The sequence below is a fragment of the Physeter macrocephalus genome, chromosome 5 (assembly GCF_002837175.3).
Source record: "Physeter macrocephalus isolate SW-GA chromosome 5, ASM283717v5, whole genome shotgun sequence".
NCBI lineage: Eukaryota > Metazoa > Chordata > Mammalia > Artiodactyla > Physeteridae > Physeter > Physeter macrocephalus.
In genome coordinates, this window is record NC_041218.1 from 45,007,141 (window position 1) to 45,021,478 (window position 14,338).

At 35.2% G+C, this 14,338-nt stretch overlaps 1 protein-coding gene and 1 non-coding gene across 7 annotated transcripts in view; both read right to left on the minus strand.

Annotated features, from left to right (window-relative positions):
* Positions 1–14,338, minus strand: part of BBS9 (Bardet-Biedl syndrome 9) — a 448,864-nt gene that overhangs the window by 357,341 nt on the left and 77,185 nt on the right. The window lies entirely within an intron of this gene.
* Positions 11,478–11,563, minus strand: LOC112067190 (small nucleolar RNA SNORD86). Its single transcript, XR_002893134.1, has one exon. It is a non-coding gene; the product is annotated as a small nucleolar RNA SNORD86 (small nucleolar RNA).

The window sequence follows — 14,338 nt, forward strand, 5'->3', positions numbered from 1 at the left end:
TATTCCCGCCTTTGTGCTAAACATTTATCCAGCATATAGCTATGATCTTTAATAACAATAGTCCCATTTTACACATGAGAAGACTGAAACCCACAGAGCTTAAATAATTTGTCTAATGTCAAAGAATTAAAAAATGACAGCTAGTACCCAAGTCAGAATCTGACTCCATTTTACTGCACTGGATCCATTTTTTTTAAATAACGTAAGTTAATATATAAAACCTAAAGGATGTGAAACTGACTAAGCACTATAGAAAATCAAAGAGCCTCATTACAGGGAACTTCCTGGGAAAGGTTTCATGATAGAGGTAGGATGTATCCTACCTCTCAGATGAGAAGGATACCTAGACTGAGAAGGATAAGTAGAATGAAAAGAGATCAAAGGTAAAAGCAGAGGAAATTTCTGCAAGAGAAAAAGAACATATTAGAAAAAGATACAGAGGCAATTAGACCTCATCCAATGCAATGGATCAAGTTCTACCAACAGGGTGTGAAATGTAAAAGCAACAGATTGAAAAGATGACAATAGCTAAGTAATGTTTCCTCAAAAATTATGCCTAAATAATACAGGGAAAAAATTATCTTTTAAAGTTGAAATAACTAGGAAGGGTGGAGATTTCATCAGAATTTAAAATCTGGATGTTTATCTCATTAATCATAACCATGATGACAGAAAAATAAGCATTGTGATTTGAAATACTATTTGAAAGATCTAGGAACAAACTGACAAAGGACCTACCAAAATCATTTTGAAAGAACTTTGGAAATCAGTATTTTTCATTTTCAAAGGCAATGAAAAAATTTTGTGCCTGTGGGGATGGGTGGGTGGAGGCAGGAAAGTTCCATTATGGCAGCCTCATGAGATGAATATTTATTAAGAAGTGTGTCTCATTTCCTGGTGTTAAAATATCATATTGACAAAGCTTTAACATGATGCATAAATTGGTAATCAATTACATGTTGAACTGACTGCTAGATTAACACTTTTCTTTACTAAATTATAGTCTGTTCACTAAAATAGTCTGTAGCAGTGTGTGTGTGTGTGTGTGTGTGTGTGTGTGTGTGTGTGTGTGTCTGTGCTCAGTTCTTTCCACCATGCATAACCCAGAGCATTTTCCATCATTCATTATTATAGCAACAAGGGCCCCATGGAGGGTAGTTCTGAATACCATTTCCTCCATTTCTCTGCTGTCTTTTTCTTCCTGTGGAATCTATGTAGCAGAGTAAGTGGAGAAGAAGACTACCATTACTCAGCATGCTACATGTTTTCTGAATCTCTCTATGCTCATATTTCTTTTACACATTGAGTAAAAATAGAAGTGAAGAAATGCAAATGTGACCTGTGGCCAAGCATACATTGCAGTTCAGCAAACAGCTGTCAAAAATACTTGGTCTTTCTCCAAGTCTGAAAAACACATGAAAAACAGCTGTACAGGTAGTCAAAAAGGCAGACAGGAAACATCAAGAGACTTATACGTAAGAACAGAAGAGTCCAAAAGTCTGTGGAACTTCCGCTCGTTTTATGCATGCACTTCATGCACAGAAAAAGGTTTTGTTTTGTTGTTACAGAAAAACTGAAACACTAACTTATTAATCTTTATTGCAAACTTAACTCAAAAATGATACAACATGTTTGCTATGAGCACAGACACAAAAATGTTCAGAGTAGGATTTCAACAGATATTGACTTAAAAACAATGGTAGATGGATTTCTAGAGCTTGCAGGATAGTAAATTTGCCATTAAATATCATCTTGTGCCTTTTCACTCATATCATTATAGAAATAAAACTATCACCATTGTTTTGAGATACATGCTACTATTTGGCTATGCTTAAGAATTAATAATTGGTAATTAATTGAATAAAAGAATAGCTAACTTCTTTCTTATTACTCTCTCCCTCATATTTTTTTATTTGAGCATTTGAAAAGTAATTAGTGTCTAATAATAATGCAATATTCAAGTAGATTCAAAGTTTAAAATCTTAGTTATAAATAAATAAATAAATAAAATTTATTTAAAGCCCTAAGAAAACAGAGGAAATCAACAAATCGGATACATGTGTTGAGCTAAATGGCTAATATTTTTAAATATGTAACACAGAAAAATTACACAAATTACACAAAATTACACAAATTCTCAACTATTAGTCAAGTGTTATGCCAATAAATAATTCGTAAGACTAACTAAGACTGAGGAAAATACAAATTGGGTCTACATACTAACTCTTCCTATGAACTTGACTTTTGACATTTTAATGTTCTCATTTTAATAGGAATTTTAATAGCCTCACAAAGACCACTAGTGTGTGTTCCACTAAGCTATTTATCACTATTTTCCCCCTAAACTGTGAACAAGGTTAATAACATATTATAAAGAAATTACAACCATTCATTAAATTAGCATTACATGTGATAGAGTCAATATGAATGCAATGTTAGAGTTTAAAAGAAGGCCCTAACATTATATTATCACTTGCATCCACAAAATACTGGGTGAATTACTTTGTCAGATGTAATGATCATGAAAGATTTGATATTCTCCAGAATTCACATTCATTCAACAAAGTCCACAAACATTTGCTGTACCTAGTATATGCTAGGAGAGACGGTCACTACCCTCAGAAAGTTCAGTGAATACGGGAGTTATGACAATGTAAGAACAGAGGCATACAAAGGCTATGGAAGCGTGATTAATAGTATCTGGAAGAATCAAGAAAAGCTTCAGAACAGAAATAACACTTGGGTTTTGCAGACTGAGAAAGAGTTTGCCAAACGTTCAGAGAAGCAAAAGCAGAAAGCACACCATTCAGACTTGGATTATAGGATTATAAGAAAGCTCTGTTTGAAGAGGAATAAGATCAGTAAACTCTGAGGGAGGGCGTTGAGTGGAGGGAGATACTGCTGATGAAGATGGCAGGCATGCTCATCAGAACTGATGGCAAAGCCGCAACTTAAGTCCACATTTGCTGCAACATTATTTTAGCCCTGAAAGCCCTATCAAATTTCCTCATCTGTACAGCAGTCGTATGAGGAGAAAATTGTAATGATGCTACTGTAAAGACAAAATACAATAAAAATGCATACTGGCTGGTACCTAATAAGCATTCAATAAATGGTAAGTGTTTGATATTACTGGATTACCAGTTTCCTTACAGACCAAATTATGTGAAAAACTTAAAATTGAGAGGAAAAAAATCCTTCAGACCAAAAAGGATTAAATTTAATGTGGGAAGGAGCACACACCAAATCAGAAATTCACCCTTTTTGCCAAAGCAAAGGATTTTTAAGACTTCAAGAACTATGGAAAATCTCTCAAAACCTAGGTCTGTGTGAACTGCTGTCTATTCAAGATGATTTTCTGTCTATTTTAAGTATACTTTCCTCAAAACAGCAATTTCTCTAACATGATAACTATTGAAGAAATCTCTAAAGAAGTATTTATGGGTGTTTCAGAAAGCTCTATTTGGGAATGAGCTGTCTCTGCCTCTGTACCCTCCCCCAACACACACATACCCATTTTCTTCCCCTGCCCCCCACCCTGCCTCTCTTTTATTGACGTTTTTTGCAGGATGACCCTGAGTGACATACGAAAGACAAGATAGATGATATCATACAGCAGAGCCCATTATTTATTAGCATTCCTTTCTTCTCTCTCATCCAAAAGGAAAATTCTTAAAGGGTGAGTATAATGTTGGAGATATATTTTTTAAAATAACTGGTTTCAAAGTGAGGTAAACTTCTCAAGGTAATAACCAGCCATTATAAGAAATCCAGAAAACTCTCCCCAAAAAATAATTTTAAAAAGAAAAGAAATTTAAATACCTCTTCATTTTGTACAAACATTCTTCATTTGCAATATTATCAGTCCAATAAAGCAATAACACCAAAAGCTAAATATTTGCTTTTTATATATTGTTAACTCTCAATCCTAAAATCGTCATTGTATCAAAAGAAGGAATAAGAAAAAACTATAGTCTACACTGAATTCACTATAACCAATTAAATTACGTTGTGAAAAAAATAACTAAAGCCAGGAAATTCTCAGCTGAGGTTCAACTTCATCTAAACTCATATAATTTTAAAAGGCAAATCAAAATGAATTTGGGATAATGACAACAATGACTTTAGGTTTCCTGAACTGTCAATTCTTATCACAAAGTTTGATGCGCCACTTAACCATTGTTTGGTCTGTTAAATGTCTTTGGATTCTTCTAAAAGAAGCAGTTAAAATACCATATCTTGAATAAAAGTCATGAAAACAAATATACCAAAGTAATCATCTTAATATACAGATGGAATCACATTATCAACCCACTCAAAAATTTCAAAGGTACGCCAGTGTTTCCAGAAATAAGTAGAAATTAATAAGCAGGATATCCAAAGAACTCTTCAGTGTATCCGCTAAATGAACTTTGACTACTCTTTCTCATCCAGTCCCAACCACCAAATACTTCAGGTAACATAAGCTTACCCTAAATGCCCTTATGCATTTGTTACGCTAGTTAAATTCACCTCAGATACCATTCCCCCATCTTAACCTCATAAAATCCTTCTACATATCCTCCATCCCCAGCACCCAACCATTTTGAAGCTTTCTCCAATCCCCTTTAGGTATAAATAATGCACTCTTCCTCTATTCTTTCTTAGTACATTCTGCATCACTGCCTATTAGTACTGACAATATTTTTCCTGGTGATACAGCTAAATTTGGCACATTTCTCTCCCCTCCTCAACTCCCATAAAGGAAGCATAAAATCCTTGAAGGTAAGTAGATTTTGTTTTCACGGTCTGGCTCACAGCATTGAGTCTAGTCCCTTATATGTCAGTGCTCCAAAAATATCTGTTCAAGTCAACTGAACTCACATGGAAGTAGAAAACCATGTCAAACTGTAGTACTAGGTATCAGGATGCCAATGATCATCAAGTGGGCCAAGATATTTGATAACATTACCATAGTCACATGAAAACCCCTTGAGATTTGGCATTATGCTTTATTCACCACACATTCCCACCCCAAATAGTCCCTAGTATATAGTAGAGATCAATAAATAATCATTCAATGAATGAATGAATAGCAGCAAAATAAAAGTGGTATGGAAAAGGCCCTAAAACAATTAGTTTTAATATGTGACACTTAAGAAGCTGAAATTCTAAATTATTTCAGGGCTTAGTACTATGTCAAAAGACAAAGTATTCATTGTATGTGCAACATCAGATATACTAGGAAATACTCTTGCTCTTAAGAAAGGTAAAGCCTAATAGAAAGACACAAGAAATAGAGGTGGGGTGGGAAAGGATGGCAAAAGGAAAATATATAAATGAGAAGGGAAATCACTTAACCATAAAGAATAAATTGTGGCAGCCCAAAGAGGATACCAAAGAAACAGAATGATCTTTAAATTCATCAGTATTTCATAAAACTCTAACTGCAAAAACATACACAGATTAAGCCTTAAAGCTTTAGTAATTATTAGAGCCCTGGGTACAAAGTCTTTCTCTGGGTAATATGAAACAAGGGATTATTACCAGCAGGAAAAGCACCCCCCAAAAGGGTACTGAATAGTATACTCTCTGGCTATTCTTTGTTCTTAGAGCAGGATGGTATATTATAAAAGAATAAATTGAGCAAAGATGGGAAAAGTATCAAATGTAGCATAAAGTATTAATATGTAGTGGAAAGAGCAATGATTTTCAATCAAAAAGACAACCTGGTAATGTTTTAATCCTGCTCTGACACATTCTAGATACGTGACTTGGCTATTTTGTTTAATTTCGTTCACTCTGTTTCTTCACATGCAAAATAAACCCTATCACAATCTCTATACCCCACTGGGTTGCTGTAAAGATACGGAACATATGCAAACTAACCAGTTCAGGACCTGAAACATGGTAGGAATGCATGCCAATCTTAATTCCAAATACAGCACACTTAAAAAAATAATCAAACCAACTTTCCCTAGTACCTACACTTATATCTTGAATATCAGATACAGTAGTTTAGTCATTAAGTCTCACTCCTTAGGTGTAAAAGGGGAGTAAACATCTCAGGGAAAAGTTAGGAAAAAAGGTGTCCAGGAAGTTGGAAATGGTTCAGTTCAGAAGTTCCAATCTTTATTTGCTAAAGTACTTGGCTCTTGAATTTCACTGATCTATAAAATTTCAGAAACTACTGGGGAACATCATAGGTTGTCAACCTTGTAAACTGCCCAATAAGGATATTTTTTAAATAAATAAATAAATAAAGACTATCATCACCAACATTTTCTACAAAGACAATGTAAAACAAATAAGTAGGAAGTAGAAAATGTTAGTCCTCAATATAGCCCTTTAACTGAACAAATTTTAGCTTTATGAAAAATTTACTTCATTAGCTAATTTTTTTTCATTACCTTAAGACCATTTAAAACTTTAACGGGGCAAAGCATTTGCAAACCACTAGTTTATCCTAGCATGAAGCACTTTTAAAGAACCCCCATACCAGCACTTAAATACCACTAGTATAAAAAAAACTCAGAAAACAAGCACAAAAAGTTTTCCCGTTAGGAGAAGAAAGGAAAAACTGTCTCCAAAACCGATTCAGGCCTAGGTTAGGTGAGGAAACAAGCATTTTCCATAATATGATGGCTCTTTACAAACTCACCACTGTCAGACTTCTGGAATCAAAAAGTGAGGCAAAGGCTCCCCCTGCTGACAGGTAGACAAAGAATCTAATCCTATCAAAAGGCAACTGACTTTTCAAAAATCTTTCCAATACTGACTGGATATCGCATGGGCTTTTACTTATTCTCTATCAAAGACTAGTTTTACTTTATATCCTAAAACACTGGAATATAGCTCCATCTGATACAAATGTGAAAGACATTTATAACTAGGTAATACTCCGTGTACATTTCAATAAATCTTTCTAAACCAGCTTTCAAATTTCTTAGTGTCTGCTCTATGCTCTAAAGCTTAACTGAGCTAGAATGTCATACAGAGGAAATTAAAGAAGGCTAAAGAAATGAGGTGGATTTCAAGAGGTTACGTAGAACAAAGGTAGCAATCTATGAATGCATTAACAGCCTTCTCTCACAGAAATCTCATGAGATTAAAAGAAGCAAATTAAAGACTTCAAAATTAACAATAATAGCAGGTTACAAGCACTGGCCCATATATTATTAACACATCCAACTCTAGCAACTATTCTATAACTTGGGAAGATCAAGAACTATTGTTTTCATTTGACTATAGAGAGACCTAAGGCTCAGGAAAGTTCGATGTTTGTTAAGGACACACAGCTGGTGAGTAGCAGAGGCGGAATTCAACCCTATACATCTTCTAATCTTCATTCTGCTTCTCCAACTGAAAACTATGCATACAGTAGATACTCTAATGACATAATCTCTAAATTCCTTTCTGATTTCAAATTTAACATCGCCTAACATCACAAATGCACTTGCTATGCTTATAAATAACATCAGATTTAAATAGAAAATGTTAAATATTTCACTTTGGCAGACAAAACTTGATATAGCTGCTTGGTAAATTCTTTGCTATAATTTATTTATTCTTGTCTTATTTCCAAAAGGATTGCTTGCAAAGGTAAATAAAACTAAACAAATTCTAAACTAAGTAGATGAGAACAGCAGATAAAACCCTGATTCTCCCACTAAAATTACTGAATAAAATGTTTGTTAAAAGCAGCATTTTTGAGTACATCAATATGCTGCCCCCCTCCTTAAAAAAAGGTAAATAAAATTCAGAAGCCAAACACTAAGTGAACGTGAGAACCCACAAAGGTAAACAGAACCCCTGGGGCAATCTCTTAAATCATATAGCCTCAGCATCAGTTTTCATCGTCTCAAAATGACATGTGGTAAAGGAGAAAAACCTTGGAGCCCACTCTAGGTGGGAAATCCAATTGATCCTGTACATTATCTTTCTCCCCCCCTGGTATAAAGCTAAGACCACAAAGGGCTCTACCTTAAGTGTAAGGAGAACTTAGAACTAGCATTCCCCCCACCCCCACCCAAGCCCAAGAGAAAGCAAAATAAAATGCATATCTCAAAACTTGGAACGAGATAAAGGAAAAACATCTCTCCTAAGAATTCACAAACCCAAGCTGATCTTAATGTGGGTTTTCAGACCAAATTCACTCTATTGACTTGCCCAAGAAGCCTCAATCTGTGAAGTTAGTAAAAGTGATCCTGGGTTAGAAGTACCACCAAATCCCTGACAAAAGACAACTCACATATTTGAAGGGACACACCAATCATTCCCATGCATAAAGTTCCAAGAATATGACCTCACAGGCAAAAATCACAATATACAAGGAATTGGAGGCAATATGAGCAAGAGACAGCAAAAATAATAGAACAATCGGAAATGCAAAGACTTCATTTACTGAAATAATCAACAGAGAATAAAAGTACTACATTTTATGTTTAAGGAAATAAAAACAGGTATTAAAAATATGAATAAAAGATTTTATCAATCATCAAGCAGATTTTTAAAAGGACCAAATAAACTTTGAGAAATAATAAATATAATAACTAGACTTAACAAAGTTAATAAAACTCCAAGAGTAGTTTCAATAGAAATTAGTCTCCAAATAGCAGTGATTTAGGAAACAGGAAAATACATCTAAGAAATAATCTAGAATGCATTAGTAAGAAACACAGAGACAGAAAATACAAGTGCAGTTAAGAAACTTGAACAATAGCATAAGATGGTCTAACATGTATCTAATTGGATTTTCATTAAGAGATAATGGAGAGAATATGAAAGAGGCAATATTCAAAGAAATAATAGCTGAATATTTTCCAGAATTGTTGAAAGGCACTAATCCTAAGACCAGGTTTAAGCCAAATAAATTCCAAACAGGATAAGTAAAAATAAATCCTCCCTTAGATACCTGACAGAGAAACTGCAGAACACCAAAGGCAAAGAGAATTTCTTAAAAGTAATAGAGAAAAGACAGATAAACTAGCAAAAGAATAACAGCTAGACTAAAAGTTGACTTCTTAACACCAGTGGAAGCCAGAATAGAGCAGAATATTATCTTTTGTGTAGCAAGAAAAATAACTATCAACATAACATTATATTCCCAGACTTCCTCCCATTCCCTCCAAAAAAAAAATTTTAATGTTATTACAAAGATTCCATTCACAATAGCAACGAAAGCAATTAAGTTCCTAACACACTGACTCTAACTCAACTTTCAGATCTTAACTTCCTTAGGAAGATCAAATTAGGCAATATACACCTAAAATAAACCCTCGTTATCATGGCGTCTTTTCCTTCATAGCACTTGTGATTTTATATCTATTTCTATGATTATCTACTGACTGTGTATTTCCCCCTCCAAACTTAATGAGGCCATAGACCTCTATACTTATCACCATATTGTTTACCACCGTGCTTGGCACATAAATGAAAGGAAAGAAGGAAGGAAAGAGGCAGGGAAGATATAACAAACAAACAACTAATATAGAGAAAAAGTAAAATTTTTACTAAAAGACATAAAAGGACAGCTAAATAAATAGTAAGACATATTATATTCCTGGATGGGAAGAATTAATATATAAACATATCAGTTATGCACTAAAATAATCTATAGATTTGATGCAATGCTAGACAAAATTCCAGCATGATTTTTTTCATGGAACTCAATAAACTATTTTTCAAACCTAAAAGGAAAGTGAAAAAAAAGCAAGAATAACCTATAAATATTTAAAAACAAGACCAATAAAGAATGATTACTCCTCCCACATATCAAAACACACTATACATTAAATTTTTTAAATACAGTATTGGCATTCTTTATAGATACACTATTTATGGACAAATAAATCAAGGGAAAGGAATAGAGTCTAAGAGCAAATTACAGATTATACGGGAATTTAGCATATAAGAAAATTAGCATTTCAAATTATAAAAAGAATATTCATAAATGGTGCTTGGACAACAGTGTATACACTTGGGAAAAAAATTAAATCAGAGCCCTACTACATACGATACCTAAAAATAAATTCCAGAAAAGTTAAGAAAACATATGAAAATATTTTAGAATCGTAGTATAGGGAAGGTCTTCATTAGAATGATACAAAGATCAGAAGCCACAACAAAAAAGATCAAACCGTTTAACATCATAAAAAATTAAAGTATTTGTCCCATTAAGTAAATGAACAAGGTTAAAATAATCATTCACAGTACACAACCTGGGGCAAATTGCTTAATCTTGCCAAGCCTAAATTTTCTTGTGCCTGAAATGAAAATAATGACCTGATTTACAGGGTTGCTTTGAGAATTAAATGAGAAAGTTAAGGTTAAATCCTTAGCACAGCCTTAGGTGGTAGCACCTGGCAAGTGCCCAATAAATATTTTTTGCTACTATTTTAAATTATGAAAATTTAACATATCACTTTTGCCCATTAAGTGGAGATTGTGAAATTTTTAAAAAATGATAATACATGATGTAGGCACAGATATTACACATAGCTGAGAAAAGGGTATATTTGGCCCATCTCCCTGACATAAAACAGTTTATAATGTGTATCAAAAGCTTTTTGTCTCAGTATCTAGTCTTAGGATTTTTTTTTGAAAATGTTTTTATTTTTATTGGACTATAGGGGATGGATTGAGAAATATCTCTGCAAGTTATGCCCCACTAGGGAAATGTCCATTCTAATTTTCCTGGGACAGCTTTCAGAGCTTTTTTTTTCCTTGGAGCTGTTGCTCTTGCTGGCAGCGGCCTCTTCAGGTCCACTGCTGAGTGGCTCCTCCTTGGAAGAGAATTTCCTCTTTTTCTTGGGAACACTCTTGTTTCCTGACTCTTCAGGGTCACTAACTGGTTCTTCTTTGGGCAAAGATTTCTTCCGCTTGGGAAGACTTCCACTGACAGCTATTCCTTCAAGATCACTACTAACCAGCTCCTCCTTGGAAAAAGATTTCTTTTTCTTGGGTTTGGAGAAGGAGACGGATGGGTCTTCTATTCCATTCTCCTGAGGAGCCTCCTAGGGCTTTTGCTTTTGCTTCTTTTTGGGTCTTTCACTTATCTCCTCAACACCCCTCTAGAGTACTACTGCTGTTTTCTGAAGATGCCAGGGAAATTGCAGCCAGCCATTTCTTTTCCTTCTTCAAGCGTTACTTCTCTTGTTTCTGCAGCTTCCTAGTAATCTCAGCAGCCGCTTCCTCTGAACCATTACCTCCTTCATGACATCCAGATTCTTTCGTGGAATCTATCCAGTCTCACAGAAGGACAGCTGCTCCTCAACTTGTTCTAGAAGCTTCTACCCAAATACACTGGTGGGTACCTCAGAGAAGCAATCAATTCATGAGGCAATACTGCATTTGTTTGCCAGGTATCAGGAGATGCAGCCTTTGTTCTTAGCAGCTGCTCAACCAATGAAGGTAGAGTGGAAAATGAGTCCATATTTTGGGATGTTAGCCCTTGTCTTCAGGGCTCGGGAAATGTGGTCCTTTTGCTGGGCCCAGGGAATCACTCAGACACCAGGACTGGCCATCACCCCCATAGCAGAGGCCTGTATAGGTCAGGGAGCCCTGGTCAACCATCACCATGATCCCCATAGTTTAGAATTTTAGAAAAAAAAAAAAAGTCCTAGGATTTTAGTAGAAAAGTAACTGCTAGGGGCTGGGGATAGAGGAAATAGGGAGAGGTTGGTAAAAGGGTACAAATTTTCAACTATGACATGAATAAGGCCTGAGGATCCAATGTAAAACATGTAGTTGATAGCACTGTATTGTATAATTAAAAGTTGTTAAGAGAGTAGAACTTAGATATCCTCACCAAAAACAAAAAGATAAATATGTGAGTTGATGGATGTGTTTGAAATGGGGGGGAACCCTTTTTTTTTTTGAATTTTTGAATTTTATTTTACTTTTTTATACAGCAGGTTCTTATTAGTTATCCATTTTATACATATTAGTGTATATATGTCAATCCCAACCTCCCAAGTCATCACACCACCACCAACCCCCTGCCACTTTCCCCCCTTGGTATCCATGTTTGTTCTCTACATTTGTGTCTCTATTTCTGCCCTGCAAACCAGTTCATCTGTACCATTTTTCTAGGTTCCACATATATGCGTTAATGTACGATATTTGTTTTTCTCTTTCAGACTTACTTCACTCTGTATGACAGTCTCTAGAGCCATCTATGTCTCTACAAATGACCCAATTTCGTTCCTTTTTATGGCTGAGTAAAATTCCATTATATATATGTACCACATCTTCTTTATCCATTCCTCTGTTGATGGGCATTTAGGTTACTTCGATGACCGGGCTATTGTAATTAGTGCTGCAATGAACATTGGGGTGCACGTGTCTTTTTGAATTATGGTTTTCTCTGGGTATATGCAATTCTTTGGAGAAGTGTCTATTTAGGTCTTCTGCCCAGTTTTTGATTAGGTTGTTTGTTTTTTTAATATTGAGCTGCATGAGCTGTTTAGAGAGCAACGGGGCTGGAGGGAAACAGCGAGCACTGGATTTCATGGCTTCTAGACCACACAGTTTTTCACATTTTAGTATCTCAGAATTTGGGATATATCTTAAAATTGATGACAAGTCATAGTTTAGTTGACAGTATTTTTCCCCCCCTTTCTCAGTGGAACGTAAAATAATGGTGTAGCTTACAACCAATGGTGCATTAGATTTGGTGAAGTACAGTTGTTCATTTTTAGCTTGAGCACACAGAGGCATGGTAAAGAGGAGGAGATCAGAAACGCAGCAGGGCTCATATCTAGAAGGACTTTGCTCTTTGTCCTCTAAGAGCTGGGGTTCCTTTGAAGGCTTTGAAGTATCTGTGCATCAGACCACTCCTGAGGCAGAGGGACATTTATTTTTAATTAATTAATTTATTTATTTATTTTTGGCTGTTTTGGGTCTTCATTTCTGTGCGAGGGCTTTCTCTAGTTGCAGCAAGCGGGGGCCACTCTTCATCGCGGTGCGCGGGCCTCTCACTATCACGGCCTCTCTTGTTGCGGAGCACAGGCTCCAGACGCTCAGGCTCAGTAGTTGTGGCTCACGGGCCTAGTTGCTCCGCGGCATGTGGGATCTTCCCAGACCAGGGCTCAAACCCGTGTCCCCTTCATTGGCAGGCAGATTCTCAACCACTGTGCCACCAGGGAAGCCCTGGGTCATGTTTTTTTATCCAGTCTGTCAATCTCTATATTTAATTGGTGTTGTTAGACCACTTACATTTAATGTAATTATTGACATGTTAGGACTTAAGTCTGTCATTTTATTTTTGCTTCTGTTTGTTTTCTCTGGTTTTCATATCTCTGTTTTCTTATTCTTCCCTTCTATGGACTACATGAACTTATTTTAGAATTCCATTTTTATTTATATATATGTTTTTGGTATATCTCTTTGTATAGCTATTTCAGTATATTTACTAGGTATTACATTGTATATACATAACTTATTGCAGTCTACTGGTGTTGACATTTTACCAGTTCAAGTGAAGTGAACCTGACCTCTGTTGCATCTCTTTACCTTCCTCCATTAATAATTGTCTTAAATATTTTCTCTACAGACATTCAGAGCCACATTAAACAGTATTATAGTTTTTGCTTAACGTGAAGCGTAATTTAGAAAACTCAAGAGAAGGAAAATCTATTGTATTTATCCATATTTTTGTTCTTTCCATTGTTTTTTTCTTCCTTTCTGATATTCCAATATTCCTTCTCTTATCATTTCTATGTAGAGAAGTACCTTTAGTCAGTTTTTAGGGTAGGTCTGCTTTTAAAAAACTATCCTAGTTTTTCTTCATCTGGAATGTCTTTATTTCCCCTTTATTCCTGGAGGATATTTTTGTTTTATATAGAATGAGTTTGGGGGCATTCCTTGCTCTTCAGTTTTTTGGAATCATTTGAGAAGGATAGGTGTTAGCTCTCCTTTAATGTTTGATAGAATTCACCTGTGAAGCCCTCTGGTCCTGGACTTTTGTTTGTTGGAAAATTTTTAATCACAGTTTCAATTTCATTATTTGTGATTGGTCTGTTCATATTTTCTATTTCTTCCTGGTTCCGTCTTGGCAGGTTATACCTTTCTAAGAATTTGACCATTTCTTCCAGATTGTCCATTTTATTGGCGTAGAGTTGCTTGTAGTAGTCTCTTAGGATGCTTTGTATTTCTGTGGTGTCTGTTGTAACTTCTCCTTTTTCATTTCTAATTTTATTGATTTGAGTCCTCTCCCTCTTTTTCTTGATGAGTCTGGCTAATGGTTTATCAATTTTGTTTATCTTCTCAAAGAACCAGCTTTTAGTTTTATTGATCTTTGCTATTGTTTTCTGTTTCTTTTTCATTTATTTCTGCTCTGATCTTTATGATTTCTTTC